This window comes from Melospiza melodia, unplaced genomic scaffold, assembly GCF_035770615.1.
Source record: "Melospiza melodia melodia isolate bMelMel2 unplaced genomic scaffold, bMelMel2.pri scaffold_44, whole genome shotgun sequence".
Lineage (NCBI taxonomy): Eukaryota > Metazoa > Chordata > Aves > Passeriformes > Passerellidae > Melospiza > Melospiza melodia.
Window position 1 is genome coordinate 3,937,684 of NW_026948761.1, and position 22,537 is coordinate 3,960,220.

Consider the following 22,537-nt stretch of genomic DNA (forward strand, 5'->3'; position numbering starts at 1 on the left):
CATTTTTATTTTCCGCCAGTCTGTAAGCGGGGTTTGATCTTTCTCTGATATCCCCTTAACCCATACAGAAGCACTGCAGCTAGTGGTCTTGTATGCTGCTGCTCCCTTTTTGTTACAGCCCGAGTCGGTGTTGGAATCCTCCGACCACCTTTCGAGCCCGTCCCTGCTCGAGTCAGAGTCCGAGCCAGAAGTCGACTGGCCGGACATTTCCGGGCTGCTCAGCCATTTTCTCGGGCTCCAACCCCGCCCCTTCTTGTAGGGGGTCGGGCCGTTCCCTCCCCCTGGGCTGCCCCCACCTCCAGCTGGGGGAGGTCCTTGCCCTATAAGGACCTAATTTAAATTGAGCGCTTTGATTGGTCTTAGGCTCCTTCTCGGGGGCCGCCCCTCCTCCCCGCTCACCCACGCTTGCGCTGTTCAGCGAGCCTTCTGCATTTCCACTCCCCGTGTCTTCATTCCAGCCCTACAGAGGTCACGCCCTTCGGCGCCATTTTCAAACGCATATGGCGGGGGTGCATTTTTATCAACCGCTTCGGGGTCTGATATTATAGCACCATTCTGCGTCTCCTCTTCTAGCCCCTGCCAAAACGTCCGCGCGCGCTGCCCCCCCGCCAATGGTGAGTCTGTTCGCTGAGGGGGTACCGGAGTTCACACGTCCATGCGCCTGACCGGGTCAAAGTCCTCTGCGGTTTGCGTCGCTGCCCCTACCTCCCACTGCGGCGTGGCTAATAAACAAGTTTATGTGGCTTTCCAGGTTTCTTGCTCTTGCTGAGCTTTTTGCAGAGCCTGGATAATTCTGCCCCACGATTTGAGGGCTTTCCCTGAGCCTGAGGACATGGTTTCCTCGGCCAGAGCCTTCGTGCAATTATCTCAAATCTCCGGATGGAGAATTTCTACCAGGCTTTCTATAGCCCCAAGTTTAATCAGTCTCGGCACTGCGAGACATAAATGCTTAAGCTTACACTCGATACCCCACTGCATGTGGATCTGACTTATGACCTTCGCGATAGCGTCCATGCTCCTCGCTGGTCTGGGGGCATCCCTCCTGCTGCGCTAGGCCAGCTGTGCAGTGGCCAGTCCCTCGTCCAGGAGATCCCGAACCCCGGGCGGTGATTGTGTCCTGGGTTTTTGGCACCAGATGTTGCCTTCTCAAGGTGTGGCGACCTGGTTCTTAGTCCGGCATGGTGGCCCAAACCCCAGGGTCACTCAGTCCACATGCTCCTGACACCAACACGGTGGACAGCAAATGGTGTTTATTGAGGGGTCACAAGGGTTTTTATAGCTTGGGCAGTCAGTGTCATTTCCTTCTGCTCACATCCGGCTGGGTGCGGCCAGGTACGGAGCAAAGGTCTGACTGCAGGGGGGGGGATGTGCTGACTGACCGTACAGCCCGATTTCTTCCGCACGCAGGTCCCTAACTGTTCACAGCATCCACACTGGAAAGAGGCCCTACGAGTGTCTCTACTGTGGGAAGACGTTTCACACCAGCTCAAATCTCCTCTGGCACCAGCGGATTCACACAGACGAGAGGCCCTCCCTATGCCCCAGCTGCAGGAAGGGATTCAGAGACAACTCCACCCTTGTAACCCACTGGCGCATCCACACTGGGGAGAGGCCCTACAAGTGTTCCCAGTGTGGGAAGAGCTTCACCCACAGCTCTCACTTGACCAAACACCAACAAAGGCACTGGTAAGGGAAGCCCTGGAAATGCTCCAATTGCAGGAAGAGCTTCATGTACCACTCCAGCTTCATCCCCCATGGGAGGATCCACGTTGGGCAGAGCCCTGCTGACCCACATTCAGTGATCTGTGCTGGGAGGACACCTGGCTGGTTATCCTTTTGGTTTGGTCCCATTTCCTCTTGATTTTTCTTTATCACTGAAAAAAACCTGGAATAGGACTAAAAAGAAAGAAATTTATCAAAGATGTCTAAAGTTCCATCAGTTAACAGATACTTGAGCAGCAATTTATCATTTTGGGACATATTCTGGAAGATTTGTGGGTTCTTGGGGGATTTCAGGAAGTGTTCTCCCTATCTTTGCACTCCAAAAGTCAAGATGGATTGATCCGTCACCTCAAAATGACTCAGTCGCACTGAAAACACCTCAATCTTAACCTCAATGGGCTCAATCTCATTATAAATTGCCTTGTTCCCACCTCAAAAAAACTCAGTCCCATGCTAAAATTACTCAATTCCACAGCCTCCAGGCTGAGATGGGATTGGATACAGACTGGGAGAAGTGGCACCCAAATTTGAGGGTGTGGGATCGGGATTGTGGGGGGGTGGGTGTGTGGGATGTATTTTGATAGTAAATAAAATTTTCAGAACTATTAGTTTCTGTCCCATTCATTTTCCATCAGTTCCAGGTCTGTTTTTCAGAGTGTCACCTTCTCAGCTGATTGTGTTTGTGTTCTCCTTTCTCTCCTGCCTTTCTTTGCCTGCTCTGTTTCAATCTCAGTGTCTCCCTTGAGCCAGGGCAGCTCCCACCAAAGACCCTGCCCTGATTTAATTCCTTATCCATGAGCTTCAACAGCCATGGGTGAAGTTATGAAGGCTGGCAGTGAAATGTCACTGTAAGATCTTGCTCCACTTGGCCTTTGGCTCCTTCTTAAGAGCTTTGCCTTTGAGGGCAGGAACATCTTTTCCTGTCTGGGAACTGGAATTCCAGCCCCTGGGAGTGGGTGCCATGGATCCCAGAGGGGCATTCCCGAGGCTCCCAGGGTGCTGCTCCTGCCGTGCCTCCCAAGGAGCTATGCAGGGCCAGGGCACAAGGTCCAGCAGCTCTGTTGCTTCTGCAGTGCCACAAGGGCCCCTGGTTCCATGAGTTTCTGTACTGTCAACAGCAGTTCCTTGGTTCCCATGATGCCCTGCTGTTTCACCATGGATATTTGGTGCCATAAAGTTCTTCAGTGTCACATGGCCTCCCTCGCTCCATGAGCTTCCGCAGTGTCACAGTGGCTTCCTTGGATGGGCAATGTCACTATGCAGCCCTGCTGGGTCACCATGGACTCCTTGGTTCCAGGAAGTTTTGGGGGTGTCTCCATGGTCTCCTTGGATCCACAGTGTCACAATGGACCACTGGATCCACGTGGCCCTGCTGTGTCACCATGGCCCCTTGGTTCCATGGCAACTCAGTGTCACAATTGGCTCCTGGCTTCCATGTCACTTCCTCAGTGTCAAAACGGCACCTTCATTCCATGAGGAACACAAAAGTTTCATAGAAACATTGAGCAAATCCTGCCTAGTACAGCTGGAAACATCTGTTTGCATTCAAGAGAGATGTTAAAGGTGGAGGATGGCACCAGCAGCTTCCATCTGCAACAGAGATCCAGGGAAAGGACAGGGAAAGAGAATTCAGCTGGGAGACTCAGAGAATTCTGCTTCCAGAGATCATTTCTGCTCACACTGTCCCTTGGAGAAAGGTGACACCATTCCAGGCAGCTTGGCCTGAGCAGGTGGTTCCTGAATGGAGTTTGTTGTTTAGGAAACCTGCTCAGGCTTTTCCATGCTTTCCTTCCCAACAGGAAAACTTCTCCTGGGCCTGTGTGCAGGCAGAGCCCTGAGGAGAGCAGGTGGGACATGGCCCAGTGGGCTGGACATGGAGCTGCAGAGCTCAGGGGACAAGGTTCTGCTGCAGGGCAAAGGGATGTCTGTGCCAGGTGGGCCATGTCAGATATGGTGAGGCTGGGGTGAGGAGCAGCTTGTCCAAACAGGGTCAGCCCTCAAGGGGCTCATTCTTCTCTGAGCCCAGACCTCCTAAGGAGACATTCAGCATTAGGATCACCTGGAGAATACTTCTATCAGCTCTTCCCTGATCTGGAAAATAAAAAATACTCACTTGAATAAATAAAAAAAAGTATGAGGTGCATTCTGAAATCTTTCTCCTTAACAGAACTCCAAACAGCTGCCAAAGCCCTGGATGGATGGATGGAAGGAAGGAAGGAAGGAAGGAAGGAAGGAAGGAAGGAAGGAAGGAAGGAAGGAAGGAAGGAAGGAAGGAAGGAAGGAAGGAAGGAAGGAAGGAAGGAAGGAAGGAAGGAAGGAAAAGAGCTCCTGAGGGCTTTCTGTATTTTGATGATCCCCACAGTGGATTTGGGGCTGAGTCCAGGACCCTTAGGCACTGAGAGAAGGATGAAGAAGCTGCTCAAGAATTCAGAAGCAAAACTCCAAGTGCCTTGGAGCATGGCTGGGCCCCACTGAGGGCAGGGAGTGCCAAAGGTTCCCCAAGGACTGATGAGAGCAGATCCTTGAGGCCAGGATTGCAGGTAGCCAAAGGCTCTGAGCAGGGAACTGCAATGCTGAGCAAGGCCTGGCTTGGCTGGGGAAAGCAGAAAGGCCAAGCCCTGAGCCCAGCCTGGGCCAGCAGGGCCTGTCCCTCACGAGTGGCTCGGGGCTGTTTGTGGGCCAGGGGGATGTGAGGGACAGCAAGGACAAATGTCATAAACCTGTGTGACACTGCAGATCCCCATGGAACCAAGGGGCCAGTGGGACACTGTGAGGACTCATGGAAACAAGAGGCCATTGTCAGCCTGCAGGGCTGGAACACCCCAGAACACTGAAATGCTGGGGATAACCAAAGCTTCCTTTCCTTGAGTTTGGTGCACAGGAGAAACAACAACCAAATATTCTCAGCATGGGCAGATGCAAAGAACATTCTTGGTAGGAATGGACCCACGAGGACCATAAAGTCCAGCTCTTAAGTGAATGGCCCACACAGGGATTGAACCCACAGCCTCGGTGATACCAGGACCATGCTCTAATCAACTGAGCTAAGAGGTCAAAATGACACCAAATTTTACTGGCAAAATATGGACAGTCAAGGAAATTTGGCAAAGGGTTTAACCTAAAAACCTTTAACCCTTAAGATGCTTAGTTACCCAAAAATGTTCCAGGTAAGTAGGGTTAGAAGGAGAAGAAATAGAGAACATCAGAAAGACAGAAGATCTATAGAAAGAAACTCACATAGGTACCAACTGCTTGGGCTCCAGCGTCACCAATGGAAGAACCCCTGGAGAAGGCAGGATCCAGACCATGGGCTGGTCTTGTGCTCTGGCTTTTAACACCCTGGCCTTCATGGACCTGCCCCTGGGGTGGGACTTCCAGTTGCTTGTCCAATCACAGTCAGGCTAGGCACCAGCTGTTACTGTGTGATTGATTGACAGCTCAGCCAATCAGAGTGGGGTTGGCACAGCATCTGCTGTGTGATTGACAGCTCTGCCAGGCCAGGACAAGGGGCGGGGCTCTGTCCCACCACGAACCAAAGCCTGACCCGGCCCTGGCCACACACAGGTATTCCAAACATCCCAAGGTATCTCGGGACATCGATCTCATCCAGCCTATGACAGCGACCCGAGTGAGAATATGGAACCTCATGGAGCCATGAGTCACTTGTGACAATGTGGGTCTAAGGACACTATGGAACCTTATGGAATCAAGGAGATCATTGTGCAACTCAGGGGCCCTATGGGCGCAAGGGTCAGTAATCAAATGCTGGGGTCCATAGAAACAAGGAGCTGTTGTGACACAGCGGGGCCGCATGGAGCCAAGGGAACCCTGTGACTCTGTTGGGGCTCGTGAAACCAAGAAGCCATTGTGACACTGCAAGACTTCGTGGAATCAAGGAGACTGTTGTGACAGTGTGGGGAACCATTTAAAAAAAGGGAACATGGAACAGGTTTGCCTGATTTGGCCTCCTGGGGACTGTGTGACAGGTCCCACTGAATTTGACATGCCAAGGGCCATTTCCCATTTGACCGTGAAGCACTGGGGCTCTGTGCTTTTCTTCCTGTGGAAAAGGACTCTCTTTCTTGTCTAGGCTCACATGGCCAAAATTAGGATTCTACCTCTAAAATTCCCTATATTCAAGGGTTACTCTCCAAAAAAATCTACCAATACAGTCAAGTCTTGCCAGCCTTGGCCTCTGGTGACTGCCTCTCATCTGACCCTGCACCACTGGGGCTCACTTGTTTCCTTCCTATCGAGACCATTGTGACACTGCAGCGTGTTGTGGAGCCAAAGGGCATTGTTACACTGTAGGACCCTGTGGAACCAAGGGGATCATTGTGGCACTGTGAGTGCCATGGATCCAAGGGGCCACTGTGACACTGTGGGGTCTTGAGGAGCCATGGAGACCATTGTGACACTCGGGAGCCTTGTGAAATGCAGGGCATCATAGTGACACTGCAGAGTACCATGGATGCAATGAACCATTGTGACACTGTGGGGCCTCATGGAACCAAGGACATCATTGTGGGTCTGGTGGGCTTCATGGTCCCAAGGGGCCAGTGTGAAGCAGCGGGGCTTTGTGGAACCAAAGGGCCGTTGTGATCCTGCAGGGCACCGTGGATCGATGGAGAGCATTGCAAGGCCCCGTGGAATCACAGAGACCATTGTGACACTGTGGGGCCCCATGGAACCAAAGGGCCATTGCGATCCTGCAGGGGCTCATGGAAGGAAGGGGCCATTGTGACACTATAGGAACTTGTGGAACCAAGAGGATCATTGTTGCACTACTGAGCCCCAGTAGAACCAAGGGGCCATGGTGATAAAGAGGGGCTTCATGGCACCCAAAGACCATTAGGACACTGTGGGGCCTTGTGGAACCATATATACCATTAAGATCCTTAAGGACTTGTGTAACCAAGGGACCATTATGACACCTGAGGGCACCATGGAAGCAAGGAGCCATTGTGACACTGCAGAGCCCTCTGGAAGCAAGGGAACATGAAATAGGTATGACTGCCTTGGTCTCCCAGGGGTCACCTGAGAGGTCTTGCTGACCTTGGAATGTGGAAGGCCACTCCCATCTGCCACTGAAACACCAGGGCTCTGGGCTTTCCTTTTTATGGAAAAGAACTGTCCATTTTTTCCAGGCGTCCATGGTCAAAATTTGGATTCCACCTCCAAATTTCTGTGTATGCAAGGATTGGTGCCAGACAAAAGGTGCCAGGACAGACAGGTCTGGCTGGTCTTTAACTCCTTAGTGCCAGCATTCACCTATTTTCTGAATACTGGAATGGGCTCTGTGCTTTTCTTTGTATGGAAAAAATAATCCTTCTCCAGGTACAAATGTCTGAAATTAGGATTCCATATTCATAATTTTGAATATCCAAGGGCTGCTCCAAGCAAAACTGCCAGGACAGACAGGTCAGGCTTGCCTTGGCCTCTGGTGGTTGCCGTTCATCAGCTGCTGAAACATGGGGGCTCCATGGCTTTCTTCCTATGGAGACCAATGTGACATTTGGGAGCCTCGTGAAATGAAGGAGCCATTGGAACACTGCAAAGCACCATGGATCCAAGGGACCATTGTGACACTGTGGAGCCTTGTGGAACCATGACATCATTGTGGCTCTGTTGGGCTGCATGGTCCCAAGGGGCCAGTGCAAACCAGCAATGTGGGAGTTAGCCCGGCTGTAACTCAGAGTCAGACATATTTTACCCCAAAAAAACTGGACGTGAGTTTCAAGTCCTAGGAATCATTCTTTTACCTTAGAGTGAGCTTGAGAAATCCCCCATAAGCCTTTAGTGTTGTTATGCTAAGTTGTCCAAGTTCTACTCCCCTATTGGTTTATTGGTTACTTATTTCTTCTATATGATTATTGTTCTAGTTTTCTAGCCCCAAGTTGTTGCTGCTTCCCCTTTGTCTCAGGTTTTAGGATCCTGCCCCTTGTAGTGTGCTGGATTTCTCCATGTTTATTATTTTTCACCCTGTTATTAAAGTTCCTTTTAAACAACTCCATTGATCCTGCTCCTTTTCATTTTCGCCACACTCACCCTGAACTCAGGAAGCCAGAGATGTTTGTCACAGCCACCCTCATTGGGACATTTGGTGCCCAAACAGGGACCATGACATTCAGGGATCCCTGTGTCAGTCACGTCAGCTGGGGTTAGCTGATGGATAGGCCAGTGCTCCCTGGGATTTTAGATTGTGCCGGGCCTGGTGGATTCATTGCTGCTTCAAGGGACCTTGCCCAGGATCGGCAGGGGCAATGATGGTTTCACCTGCATAGGATTGCAGGTGGGTTTGGGGAAATGCAAGATATTTATTGCCCATTTTGCCATTGTGTTTTTACAGTATGCACCCATGTCCCATAATTAATTTGAGGTGTTGCGGTGGCTCTTCTCCATAAGGCAAAGAAAGAAAAATGGTCAGCCATATGTCCACAGTAGAAAGGAGTGTATATGGATGCTTTAATTCTCACTGGTCATGATGAAATATTTTCAAAGAACGAATAAAAATCAATCACGAGGTGGATCATTAAAAAATTTCCAGACACCTCTGGTGTCGAAATCCATACCACTGAATTTTGAGACTAAGTGGAAGTTAAATTGTACAACCTTTTGATCAAAAGGGACTCCATAGCATCCCACATACTCCCCATCATCCACACCACCCTTGAGACCCTTCACCAGCCAGCAGTGTGTTGAAAACTCAATCCATTGGTCACTCCTAACTCGGGACCTCGCCCCAAACCTGCCTTTATCAGACCTTCTACGATGGTCCAAGATGGTGATGGCCATGCTCTCTTGGAGTATCATGCCCTGGAGAGTTAAGATGGAAGGAGCCTGAACGTGGCTCAAGAGCCCGATCATCCTCCCTCCATCCTGGCTCCTCCATTTCCTGCTACCACAGCCTTCTCTTCCGCCTGAACGAACCTCCAGACTCCACCCCCACAACTGTGGGTCACATCCCCACTGTCAATCATTCCACCTCCACCCTGGGCCATGCCTCCAGAATGCCAGCCCAGTTGTTTGCCATCCTAAATCAAGGCCCTTCCTCCCCAACACCTGACAAAATGACAGTGCCCTTTGCCTCACCCTCCGGCAACAATATGACCCCATGGTCAAAGATACTAAGCCCAACTGTCACACTATTTCTAATCCAAATGTTTCTCCTCCAAGTTATTCTTCCTCCTTAGAAAACAGTTTGGATTCCCCAGAGCCACCTCACCCCTTTAACCCCAGAAGATCCCTGGGAAATGATCTGGAAATAAGCAGTTAAGGAAGGAGACTGGCAAACAGTCTCAAAACCCCTCATTGCCCCCCGTATGTTATGAAAGAAGGGGTCAGAATCCCAGGTATCAGCCATTGGTTTGAGGGGAAATCAAGGATCTGTGTAGGGCAGCTAAAGACCATAGGAGGGACTTCCCTTGTTTTAATGGCCTAATGAGGCCCATGTTTACAGCACATGTCTTAACTCCCTATGATTTAAAATATATTATGACCATGTTGGTGTCACCTACAGAATACAGAATACTGTGAAAAGGGGGATGGAAGTGTTTACTAAATCGATTAATAGCGACTATGCTAATAATGAGGCAAGAGCGAAATCAACCATCTAGCTGGAGAAGGACAACACAGCCTACCAGATGACCAAGCACCAGGTATCCCTAGAGAAGTATTGGATGATATCAAAGAGATGGCTTTGCAAGCTTTAATCCAGGTATTGGATGGTAGCATCCCCAATGTGGACTAACTTGGGTGGCTGCAGCTAAAACTTTAGGGCAATTAGACCATCTTGGGTGCCTGTCAAGTAAGCAAACCAATGCTACCTCCCTCACACTGAGTGGCCTGCTCTCAGACATAGAGACCATCAGACATGCTACCTTGCAGAATAGCAATAGAGTTTTTACTCTGGGCACATGGGCATGGCTGTGTAGACTCCGAGGGTATTTGTTGCATGAACCTTTCCATCCACAGTGAGTCAATCCACAAGAGCATTCAGGTACTTGAAGGATTCAAGAAGCTTCAAGTGGAAAAAAAAGACTGGTTCAATAAACTCTTCCAGTCCAAGGGACTAAAGGGTTGGTTGATGTCTAGCTAAAACAAGACTATTAATTCTCTTAGTGGTTGTTGTTGTATTGTTAATTTTCCCATGATTGTTTGAATGCTTTTAGAAAGTCTTACAAAATTCTTTCAGTTCCATCTTTGTTGTAAAACCGAAAGGGGAAAGATACCCAACACAGGCTCCTCATGGACTCCTTGGAGGAGAGAATTGGAGGCCAGGATGGCACAAAAACCGCTCAGAGACTCAGTGAGGAAAGGAAAATCCTTAAAAGTACCTAAAAGTATTCTTAAATCCATACAGTACCTTAAAAACCTTGAGTATCTCAAAGCATTAATGAGCCCTTCTAAGTTTCAGTACAAAGCTCTCAAGGGACTTGTTAAAGCAGATAATTGGGGCCATGATTGCACAAACCTCTCACAGAGTCTGTATCAAAAGGGAAACATCAAGTACTTTGAAAAAACTGAAGTACCCTGAAGCATTAATGAGCCCCACTGAGTGTTGTTACTAACAAAGCCTCTTCAGGGACTAATTACAGCAGTAATTGTAGGCCATGACTGCACAAACCTTTCAGAGACTCCAGGGCAAAAGCCAAACGCAAAGTCCTTTGAAAAACCTGCACAGAGGCTCCTGGCACAGAGGCAGCTCCTGGCAAGGGCAGCGCTGCAGAGAGACAGCTCTGGCCAGGAGCAGCTCCTGTGCACAGCCCAGCAGGGCTGGGGCACTGCCTGCAGCCACCCTGGGCACAGCACAGGGGCACAGAGGGGTTAAACTCAGCCTGGGCTGGGAGCACAGAGCAGAGCTCACTCAGGGCTCACTAGAGCAGAAATCAGCCCAGGTTTGAAGCAGTCATTCCCTGGCTGTCGGAAGAGAAGCTGCCGTTCCTGCAGGGATCTCCTGGAGCTGGCACATCCCACAGTTCTGAGGACCTTTCAGGAGGACTCTCAGAGCTGCTCCAGGGCAGGGCTGTGGCCCCAGGGCAGGGCTGGCTTTCCCTCCTGCCCCAGCCCAGGCGCAGCCCAAGGCGGCTCCTGTTGCCAGGCTCTGCTGCACGGCTGAGCAGCCGGGGCTGCAGCCAGGGGTGCCCAGGGCTGTCCTGCAGAGCAGGGTCCTGCAGCCCAGGGCGCTGTGCTGGGGCAGGGACTCTGCTGCCTGCCAGGGACAGCTCTCAGCCAGCCCTGGCAGCTGCTCCCGGCACGGTGGGGAAGCTGTGGGGGGAAGAAGCCACCCTGAGCAGGGCAGGGGCTGCTGCTGAGAGGGGCTGGGTGGCTCAGGGCTGCTCCCAGCTCCAGACCAGCCTGGGCACAGCTCCGGAGGACACTTCCCAAAGAAGGTAAGCCAGGGATTGCTGGAAAGGTCAGGAGCTTTCCTGAGAGTGTTTTCAATTTCCTACTTAGAGAAAGATAGGAATGTTGGGGTGGTGACAAAAAGTTTTTTTGTATTTTTTACATTTTTATATATTCATAGCTCTCTAAATTACTATTATATAGTTACAATCCTATAATCCTTACTTAACTCTACTAAACTCTTAACTGTATTAAACCACTATTATATTCTTATGTAGCTTTAATCCTGAATTAAATCTAGTATGTTTCCTTACCTTTCTCTTAATAACCTGACTGTCTAAATATATTTCTAAAATGCTGTATAGTCCTATTCTTTTATATAGTCCTGAAATACTATATAGTCTTCTAGGAACTGGACATATAGGAGCATTTTGGGTTTTGAGAATGAGCAGAATATGAGCAGTCATTATAAAAAGTGAAGGCAAAGAAGCCTTTGGACCTACTCCAATGGGATGACCCAGGGGTGTGTAACTAGGGAAACTGAATCTCTTTTTGGATGCTCCTGTTAAATATCCTAATTATCAACCTTAATAAATTGTTGAAATCAGGAGGTGGGTGTGCCCTTTCCCACTGGGACACCTGGAAGCTTCCAATAAGTGTCTGGCTTTTACTTTACTTTACTGTTCTAACACTGCTGCAAGGGTTTATTTTTTCTCTTTGGATTATAGACAACAGGGGAATGAGAGAAGCAGAACAGGAATTGTAATCCCAGAATCACAGAACATTCTGAGTTGAAAGGGACACACAGGATCATCAAAGGAATGTTCAAACATTTACACAGACTCCAGAACTGTGACTTAAGCTGGTCAGTATCTCTGCTGGGAGCCTCCCAAAGGCCCTCAGCCACTCCTCAGCCCTGGACAGCAGCAGCATCACCTCTGCAGGGCCCAGCAGGGCTCTCCTGAGCTGCCCTTGCCCAGTTGCACACAGAGCCTGCCCCAGCCAGGGCCCTGCACACAGGCAGGTTTCTGTAGGGCCCCGGCCAGGGCACACAGGCTGGGATGGGCTCTGTGAGCGCTGGCAGGGACAAGGCTCCTCTCAGGAGGGAATGTGCAGGCCCAGGGAGATGCTCAGGGAAGGAGAGGGGGCTGAAGAGAGCAGAGCTGGGGGCAGGATGAGGGCACGGTTGGTGTGTGGGAGGTACCAGGCACAGGTGGGCATGGGAACACTTTCCTGAGTGCCCGGCTGTCTCTGCCCTGCCCTCTCAGGCACAGCACCACAACATCTTCTCTTGGTTCTGCCCTGCCCTGATATTGTCACTGTTATCTGCTGCTCTCAGAGAGGCTCTGGGATTTGCAGCAGCTGAGTCAGGCACTGCCCTTGGCATTCCTGCCAGGCAGGGCTGTCCATGGGAATGGGGTGTCCCAGCTTCCCTGGCACCTGTGGGGCCATGGGCAAAGCAGTCCATGGAAAAGGGGAATGAGCTGAGCCCCTCCCTGAGATCCCATCATGGGCACAGCCAGGGATCTCCTTGCTGTGCCCTTCCAAGCTCTGAGCTGCCCTCCTGGGTGCAAATCTGTGCCAGAGCCTCTGGGAGCTCCCTGAATGTCCCATGGGGAAGGGTAGAGCTACCAGAGCTGAGGAAATGCTGTTGGGTTTGCCCAGGGAGCCGTGAGTGTCCTTGGCACAAGGGGGTTCTGAGACCTTGCCCAGAGACCTTGAGAGAGTGAGAAATTCAGGGATCCCTCTGCTCTGGGCAGGGTCTGGTTTATCCCAGGCTGACCCAGGAGTGTGATTGTGCTCTGATTGCAGCCTAAGGTGCAAAGCCAGGGCAGTTGGGAACAAGCCATCCAGCCCCTCACCTTCCTTTAGCCACAGGGAATACTTTCCCTCTCACATCTCTAAGTGGGAAACTCTGAGTGCAGCTGAAATGCTGGGGATTTCTGACCTCAGAGAGCCAGGAATGATGTGTGGTGAGGAAAACAATTCCTGAAACCAACTCCTGCCCTCTATTTCTTTTAGAAATGGAGTGCAGACACTACCAAGCCTTTGTGCATTAGGAGTGGTTCCTCTGACAAATCCTGAATATCCAGCCTTGTCCCTCTGCCCCATGGCCACAAACCCAGGGCAGTGGGGCAGGGATGGCTCCTTGAGGGCCCCCATGCACAAGCCTGGCTGCTCCTGGCAAACTCAGCCTGCACAACTGGAGCTCAGGCAGGGGACCCAGGTGAAGGTTTTCCCAGAGAAGGAACAAGGGTGAGTGAGTCCCAGCAAGACAGTCTGCAGGGAATGGCCCAGGTTTGGCTCAAAGCAGCTTCTCCTGACTTGTCACTGTCCTTTCTCTATGAACAGGTCCCCATGTGCAGCCCCAGCAGATGTCCAACAGCAGCTCCATCAGCCACTTCCTCCTGCTGGCATTGGCAGACACACGGAAGCTGCAGCTCCTGCACTTCTGCCTCTTGCTGGGCATCTCCCTGGCTGCCCTCCTGGGCAACGGCCTCATCATCAGCGCTGTAGCCTGCAGCCACCACCTGCACACGCCCATGTTCTTCTTCCTGCTCAACCTGGCCCTCAGCGACCTGGGCTCCATCTGCACCACTGTCCCCAAAGCCATGCACAATTCCCTCTGGGACACCAGGGACATCTCCTACACTGGATGTGCCACACAGCTCTTTTTCTTTCTGTTCTTCATTGGAGCAGAGTTTTATCTGCTGACCATCATGTGCTACAACCGCTACGTGTCCATCTGCAAATCCCTGCACTACGGGACCCTCCTGGGCAGCAGAGCTTGTGCCCACATGGCAGCAGCTGCCTGGGCCAGTGCCTTTCTCCTTGCTCTGCTGCATAAAGCCAATACATTTTCCTTGCCCCAGTGCCATGGGAATGCCCTGGGCCAGTTCTTCTGTGAAATCCCACATATCCTAAAGCTCTCCTGCTCACACTCTAATCTCAGGGAACTTGGTCTTCTTGCTGTTACTGTCTTTTTACTATTTGGTTGTTTTGTGTTCATTGTTTTCTCCTATGTGCAGATCTTCAGGGTTGTGCTGAGGATCCCCTCTGAGCAGGGACGGCACAAAGCCTTTTCCACCTGCCTCCCTCACCTGGCTGTGGTCTCCCTCTTTGTCAGCACTGGCATTTTTGCCTACCTGAAGCCCCCCTCCATGTCCTCCCCATCCCTGGATGTGGCAGTGACAGTTCTGTACTCGGTGGTGCCTCCAGCCCTGAACCCTCTCATCTACAGCCTGAGGAACCAGGAGCTGAAGGCTGCAGTCTGGAGACTGATGACTAGACAATGTATGAAACATTAAACTGCTGGACAGTTTCTGAAAATAATTTGTAATAAATGTTGTCTTTGATACTTCTTGTTGGTTTCATTTTGGAGCTTCTTTTTCGTTGTTTACCTTTTTTAATGTTGTCCCTAAATGAAAGCAATCAATTTTGCCGTATCTCATTTTGTATCTCCACAGGTCCACTGTGACCTGTAGACTGTGTCAGTGAGGAGCTGTGCTCTTGATACCTTTAAATGAAATAAAGGATTTATTTCATATGAAGCAATCAAGAACATAGCTCCTCACTGCCACAGTCCAGCAAAGTTTTCCCTGGAGATCCCACTTTTGTTGCCTTCTCTGGAGCTGCAGCAGCAATGTCTGTGTGCAGAGCTGGGGCAGATCAGTGCTGGCACAGCAGCTGTGCCCAGCAGCAGCAGCACTTGGTGTTGCCAGTGCTGCTGCCATGGCCCTGCCCCGCTGCCCTGGTGGCCCTGGTGTTGCTGCAGGGCCTGAGTGCTCTCGGGGCCAGGCACAGCCCCTGGGGCCAGCAAGGGCTGGGGGGACACCAAGGAAACCACTCAGCTTTGTCCTGGCCTCTGCAGTCAGCCAGAAAGTTTGTTCCCATCAGCTGGGAGTTTGCTGTCCCACTGCAGACGCTGTTGCTCAGAGCCAGGACTGCCTAGCAGCCACCCCCAAACTGCCCTGAGAATTTCCTTGGCTTCATCTTGGCTTTCTTTACTCTGTCTGGCACAAATTTCTTCTTGTTGCCCAGCCCTGTTCCCCGCCCTGCAAACATCCCATCTCTGTTTGCCCTTTCCTCTCTGGCCTCACTCCCCATTGCAGTTCCTGACTTGGCACCATGGGAACATCCCTTGGGCAGCAGGATCATCCTAAAAGTGCTGCAGGAATTGTCTGCAGGCTCCTGCACTGCCTGGTGCTGCTCCCTTGCCAGAGGCACCCCAGGCCAGGGGGGCACATCTGGGCTGCGGTGTCTGCCTCTGGGGCTCCCTGTTCTGGGCAGTGAGGAGGAGCTGCAGAGGCTCTGCAGGACTGACAGGATGGGCTTTGGGGCTGGCAGGAGAAGCTGAGGGACCTGGGCTGCTGGAGCTGCTGAAGAGGAGGCCCAGGGCTCCTCCTGCAACTGCTCCAAGTGTGGTTTCAGAGAATCCCAGAGTCAGCAAGGTGAGAAAAGACCTTGGAGATCATCAAGTCCAACCTGTGCCTTGACACTGCCTTGTCTCCCCTGAACCTCCTCTTCTCCATGACAACCCCAGCTCCCTTAGCCACTCCTCAAAGCTCATGTGTTCCAGACCCATCCCCAACCTTGTTGGCCTTCTCTGGAAATGCTCCAGCCCCTCCATGTCCATCCTAAACTGGGGAGCCCAGAATTGGACACAGCATTTAAGGAGCTGCTCAACCAGCATTGAGCACAGGGGAAGAATCCCTGCCCTGCTCCTGCTGGCCACACCATTCTGGAGCCAGCCCAGGAGCCATTGGCCTTCTTGCCCACCTGGGCACTCTGCTGGCTCATGTCCAGCCTGCTGTCCATCAGTCCCTGCAGGTCCCTTTCTTGCCTGGCTGCTCTCCAGCCACTCTGTCCCCAGCCTGCAGCACTGCAGCGGTTGTTGTGGCCAAAGTGCAGGACTTGGACTTCTTAAACCTCACCTTGTTGGATTTGGGCCCTGGATCCAGCCTGTCCAGGGCCCTGTGCAGAGCCTTCCTACTCTCCAGCAGATCAGCACTCCCAGACAACTTGGTGTCACCACAGTTCCATGAGGCCCCAGAGAGTCCCAATGGTGTCCATGATTCCATGAGGCCTCCCAGTGTCACAATGTTCCTTTTGGTTCCCTGGCATCCCTTGGTGTCACAATCTCACCATGTCCCCCAAGGCCCTGTAGTGTCACAATGGATCCTTGGTTCCATGAGGTCTGGCAGTGCAGCAATGCTCTCCTTGGTTCCATAGTGTCACAATGGCCTCTTGGTCCCAAGGGCCACCATGGTGTCAAACATGTTTCCTTCATTCCAGGAGTTCCTGAGGAGCTGAACTGGCCCCTTGCTTCCATGGGGCCCGGCAGTGTCACAATGGCCCCATCATGACACCAGGTCCAGCTCCGTCACAATGCTCTGCATGGTTCCACAAGGCCCTGCAGGGTCACGGTGGCCTCTTGGTTCCATGAGGCCTCAGATTGCCACAATGAATTCCTTGGTGCTGCAGTGTCACAATGGAGCCCTGGCGACACAAGATCCTGCCGTGTCACCAGGGACGCTTTCGTTCCACGGGGCACCACAGTGTCACAATTGTTCCCTCAGTTCCCAGAGTCCTTGCAATGCTGCAATGCCCACTTGATTCCATTGTCGCCACGCTCTCCCAAGGGTCTCCTTGGTTCCACACAGGCACAATGGCCCCTTGGTTCCACAAGGCCATGCAGGGTCACAGTGGCCTCTGTGGTTCCTGGAGGACCCAGACTGTCACCATGGACTCCTTGCTTCCATTCAGCCCCACAGTGTCACAATGGTCCCTTGGCTGTGTGCTGCCATGTCGTACACAGTATCACCATTGTTCCCTTAGTGCCACCAATGGCCCCTTGCATACCCAGGGTCCTGCAGTGTCACAATCATCAGAGAATCAACCAGGCTGCAAAAGAACTTGGAGAGCATCAAATCCAACCTGGGACCCAACACCACTTTTTCACCCAGACCATGGCACAGCGTGCTACATCCAGCCTTTGCCTAAACACTACCAGGGACAGCGAGTCCCTTGTTCCTGATGCATAGGAGTCCAAGGGGTTGGATGAGGAAAATGGTCAGGAGGTGGTGGGGACAAAGAACTATTGATTGTCAGCCTTAAAGAGACTTGATTTTCATATCTATTGAGACTGAATTAGAAGGTGCTGGGTGTCAATATATATTGGAAATTGTTGATATCAAACTATAAACAGGAAAAAAAAACTGGATCAAACAGTTCTCTCTGGTTTTCTCTGTTTTCAGTACAGTGCATTAATTTTGAATACATTTCTGAAATAATCAATTAACCACAGAAAAATTGAAAAATTACATAATTGCCAGAGCCTTTTGTTGCTTGAGTGCTTTGAACAAATGTTTATGAGCTTTTCTCTCTGAATTAATGAACTGAAGAGCTCAACAAAGAAGAGACCTCCCGAGGATTAAAATTCATCAGCAACCTCCAAGTGGCTGAGGATCCATCCCCATCAGAGCAGCAATGAACAGAAATGGGCACAGCTTTGTGGCTGCCCCAGCTTTGGCATGGGCCCTGGGCCTGGAGCAGGAGCAGCTCTTGAGGGCCCCAAGGCTGCGGCTCTTGTGCTGCCCTGGGCACATGGGATGGCAGCAGGGGCTGCAGAGCTCTCAGCACCTCAGCCAGAGGGGAGCAGGGCAGCCAGGGAGCCTCCTCTGGCTTTGGCCAAGCACCTTCCCCCATGGCTGGGGCTGAGTCCTGTGGCAGCTGCAGCTGCTGCTGTGCCCTTGCCAGGGGCTGAGGCCGTGGGGCAGTGCCCAGAGCAGCCTGGCCTGAGCCGAGCTGTGGGGCCAGAGCCGGCTGGGCTGGGCTGGGGAGAGGCCCTTGGTGCTGCCCAGAGCTCAGGGCAGCTGGCTGGGCTTGCAGGGAGCTGGGCTGGGCTCAGAGAGCCTGGCCCGGAAACCATCAGTGTCCATCTCAGCCTGGCTGAGCGTGCAGGGGCAGGACTCAGGCCAGGCCTTGTGGGGCAGGGCCAGCACCTGTGCAAGGCATTGCAAACAGGCAAGTGGCCCAGAGAGGAGGCTGCTGTGTGCCCTTGGTGGCATGGACAGAGCAGGGAGGGGACCCAGGACACTTGTCAGCACCAGACTGTGTCCCCATGCATTGGCAGCCCTGGCTGCTGAGCCCAGCTTTGGCCTGGGCTGAGTTTGGCTGTGGCCCAGCTCCATCCTCCTGCTGGGTTCAGGGCCTGTTCCCAGCCATGGCCGGCCCTGGCTGCCTCTCTGCTGGCCCAGAGGGTGGCAGAGCGCAGGCAGGGCTGTCTGTGCAGCCCCACAGGTGCCACGGGTTCTGCAGGAGCTGGCAGAGGCTGCCCAGCAGGGAGGCCATGGGGCACAGAGCCCCAAGGCTGCTGTGGGCACCACGGCACAGGGGCCGTTCCCAGCCGCATTGCTCCTGGCCTGGGCTGGGCCTGAACAGGGGCTGGGCCACCATGGCTGGGCCAGCACAGGGCCACAAAGGGGCCACACAGCCGCTACTGGGGCTGACAGCAAGGCCAGGCACACACAGGGAATTGCTGAGCATGGCCTGTGCTGACCAGGCCTGCCAAAGGCACAGCTCAGCTGCCCTTGGGGGCTGCAGGAACAGTCCATAGCCCAAAGAGCCTCCATGGCTGTGCTGGAGACCAAGGCTGCAGGAGGGAAATGCAGGGCTGCTGTGGGATTGGGAGGACATTGAATTCCAGCACACACCTCAGCTCTCTGATGATCCCAGCACCATGCTGGGCCCTGTTTCAGACTGGAGCAGAGCAGATGTTGATGGGACAGGAGCCCTGTGGGGCTGTGAGGGACCTGCAGCTTGCAAGGTGCTCTGCTCTCCCTCAGGTGCTCTGGGAGAGATCCAATCCCAGCTGGGCACCTCAGGGCACAAGTGGCACTGCCTGCTCTTGGACACACAACTGATATCTGCCTGGAAAGGTGCATGGGTGTTATTGACTCTTAGTTTAATAACATACAATCGCATTTTTATTATCTGGGTAATTTGAGTCCTTGTAAGAAATTACAAAGTTTTCCCATCAGGAACAGGAATTTTCTGCAAGTGTGCTGTTGCCTGGAGAAGAAATACTGATCTTCCCCTCTACTTTTGTCACCACTATTCAATTTATTATTTAAACTCCCTTTTCCATCAGTGTTTCCAGCTCTTCTGTTTAAATGGCCATGTCAAAACATCTCTTCATCTAGGCTTGGTGCATCTACGTACTTCCTGATGCTCACAGATTTGCTCCTCTAGGTCCTCTCTGGTCATTCATGTACCTCTCAACAGACTGGTTTAATGCTTTGAGCTGCAAGAAGTTGCCCAATATTTCCGAACTTCAAATAAATATGTCATAAACATATTTTAAAGTGCATTTATATCTATCAAATCTTTTGTCTCTGTCTAAAACTGTTCCTGTAGAGAAATCCCTCGGGGATGGGGCACAGGTCAGATGCTGCTGGGACATCACAGAGAGCTGAGGGAAGAGCTGTGATGGTTATTAAACTGTTCAAATGTTCAATTTGTGTTTGTTGGCAAGGAGTCTTTCTGTGCCTCTGAGTGTCACCAGGCCCTGAGCCCAAAGGACACAAACCTGCTGAGTTGTGGTTCCCACTGCAGGGGCTGCACTTGGACCTTGGCTCTGCACAGGAGAGCTCTTCGTCCCCTTTCTCTCTTTTCCTCCCTCTGGGCATGGAGGGAGCTCCTGGCTTCAGTCTGTGACTCGTTTGTGCAAAGAGCAAATCTGGGCAGAATTGGGGCAGGGAGGGTTTGGGGGGACCTTGGGATCTGTGCTGGGCACAGAAGGTATTTTCCATTGCTCTGAGACTGTCTGCTGTGGAAAGTGGATTTAATATCCAGCAGAGGAATGACTTTTGCATTTGATGGAGCTGTGCCTTCCCTTGGCTTTGTTGGCTGACAACAAATGAACATCCCTCTGTGTCTCGGGCAGCTCCTTCTCCAAGGAAAGCGGGTGGGAGTTGGAGCCAGGGAGCTGAAAGCTGCAGGTGCAGCCTGGGCTGGAGGGAGCTCAGATTTGCACAAGGCTGCTCTGAGTGCCAGGCCTTGGATGGGGAAAATGGTAGGGACGGAGTCTGATTGATTGTCAGCCATGAAGGGTCTTGTTGTTCATATCTATTCAAACTGCATGAGGAGGTTCTTGGATTCAGTGTCAATTGGAGATGGCAAATATCAATGAATTAACAGGAAAAAAAACTAAACAGGACCTGAAAAATCCTTTCTCACTGTCTTTTTAAATATATTGTATTCACTGCAGATATACTACTGAGATCTGTCAAATTAACCAGAAATGATTTGAAAATTAAAATCAAATTATTCCCAGAGGCTTGGCTTGTTAAGGTGTTCTGAATGTTAATGAGCCCTGGGACACCGAAATCCTGCACTGAAGAGCTGAAGGCTGAACAAGCCTCTGGAGCAGTGAAATTCAGCAGCAGCCTCCAAGTTGCTGAGGATGTCAGCAGCCCCCACTGAGGCCATCCCTGCCCAGAGACCGTGGGGGAATGGGCAGACAAGGAGAGCGTCCCTGGGGCTGGGGCAGCACAACTCAGAGGCAGCAGCGGCTCCAGCTGGGAAATGGAGTGTGGAATGTGGCTGGGAAAGCCCTGCCTGGGCTGTGCCAAGCAGGACACACAAGCCCTGACTCCCATTCCTCAAACAACTCTCCCAAGGAGACATTTAAAAGGAGTTACAATTTTTTGTGTACTCTGAGTTCGACTCACAGGAGAAATACCAGCAAGAGATTCTCAGGAGCTCAAAACAACAAAACAGCCTTTACTGGCAACTTTAGAAAATCAGAGAAACTTTGGCAAAAGGTTTATTATGACACTGTAGTGGTTTTGGTTTGTTAATTCAAGATTTTTCTAATCTTGAGATTTCTTAATTAACGTATTGATGAATGTGGTGGGTTTTATTGTCAATTATTTATTTATGTATTTTTTTTGTTGTGAGATAGGAGTGTGAGAAAGGTACAGTAGGCTTAAAATATTTAAAGGGTAGGAAGAAAATTTTATTAAAAGTAACTACAAGGAAAAAGGTAGTAAGAATTAAAATAAACTCTTAGAACACTTGTTTTTTACAACGTTATTTTTACTGGCAATGTAAAGAAATGAAACCTAAAATTTCTAGTTATTTACTATTTTTGAAATAGTCTTGTTTTAGTTTACTTTGGGAGAGAAGTTTTTCTCTTTAAGGTTCTGGAGATTCTTTTACAAGAGGAAAAAATTGCGGTTTTGTGGTTATTAATTTTGTCATGGATAACAGTGGTCTGGAGGACTTTGTTATTGTTGTGATAAATAGGTATGATTCGTGCTGATAAAAATTGAAACAGTAATCAATATTGATACAGTAATTAATATCTGGGAATAATAAAACAGTTAAAAGTAGTAATGCCAAAGAAGAGGGGGAGAGGAGGGGTCCCACCACCCCCCTCTCCCGGCAGATGTTCACAATAACAGGAGGAAAGAAGCTGGAGATACAGTTGCTAAAAATGAGCAGAAAGGAAGCAAAATCTGGTTGGGTCCCAGAAAATGCTAATTATAAGGGATTTATTGCCTTGATATGTAGATGCAGTGATATGTTATTCTTGGCTTACATTGTACTGGCTTGGTGCGCATGTGTAACCCAAAGGTGAACTAAAGGACAACGAAGAAGACTACAGGGCCTTCATCAGCGACGACCCCCAAAGACTTGTGCGACCACCAAACCGAGTGGTGGCACATGCGTGATAAAGGTGGTAGTGAAGGCGGAGATAGAGATATGACGAACAGAAAATAGGAGGAGATGGCATTGACACATCGCATATAAGGGGTGACTTTCACTTGGCAAGCTTGTACATGATGTGGCAAGGGTCCCAAAACCCTGTCCTCCGTACTCCGCGGTTATCTTTTGCTTATGTGCTATTATTGGAACCAAATTACCCCTTATTTTAATCAAATTATATTGTATCCAATTTTATTTTTTTTTAATTTTAACTATTCAATTAAAATTGCTACTACTGTTAATATTGTTTGGTTTTTTTACGATGGGATAATTGGGCAAACATAACACTGTGAAGTTGTTTTTATTGCCAGAAGCTTTTTTACAGCTTGTTGATGGGCCATGTTGACTTATGGGGTATTGTTTTAAAGATTAATACTTTAAAGGTAAAAATCTTTTTTATATAATTTTAATTTTTTTTTTTTATCTCTGGGAATAGAGATCTTCTCTTGGCGGTACTGGATTACATTTTAATTTCTGTATGAACTTTCGATGAAATTACAGTTATTTTAACATTTCCTTATTCCAGTATGGAGGTTTTTGTATTATATTAATTTCAATTTTTTTTATATCTTAATAGTTTTATGTGTTATAATGAAAAAGAGTTTTTTCTTTATAGTTTATAAGAGGATTTTAGTTTTAAGATTAACGTATTTTTTCTTTGGTTTTTTTTGGGGGGGAGTTCATTTCTCCTCTATTG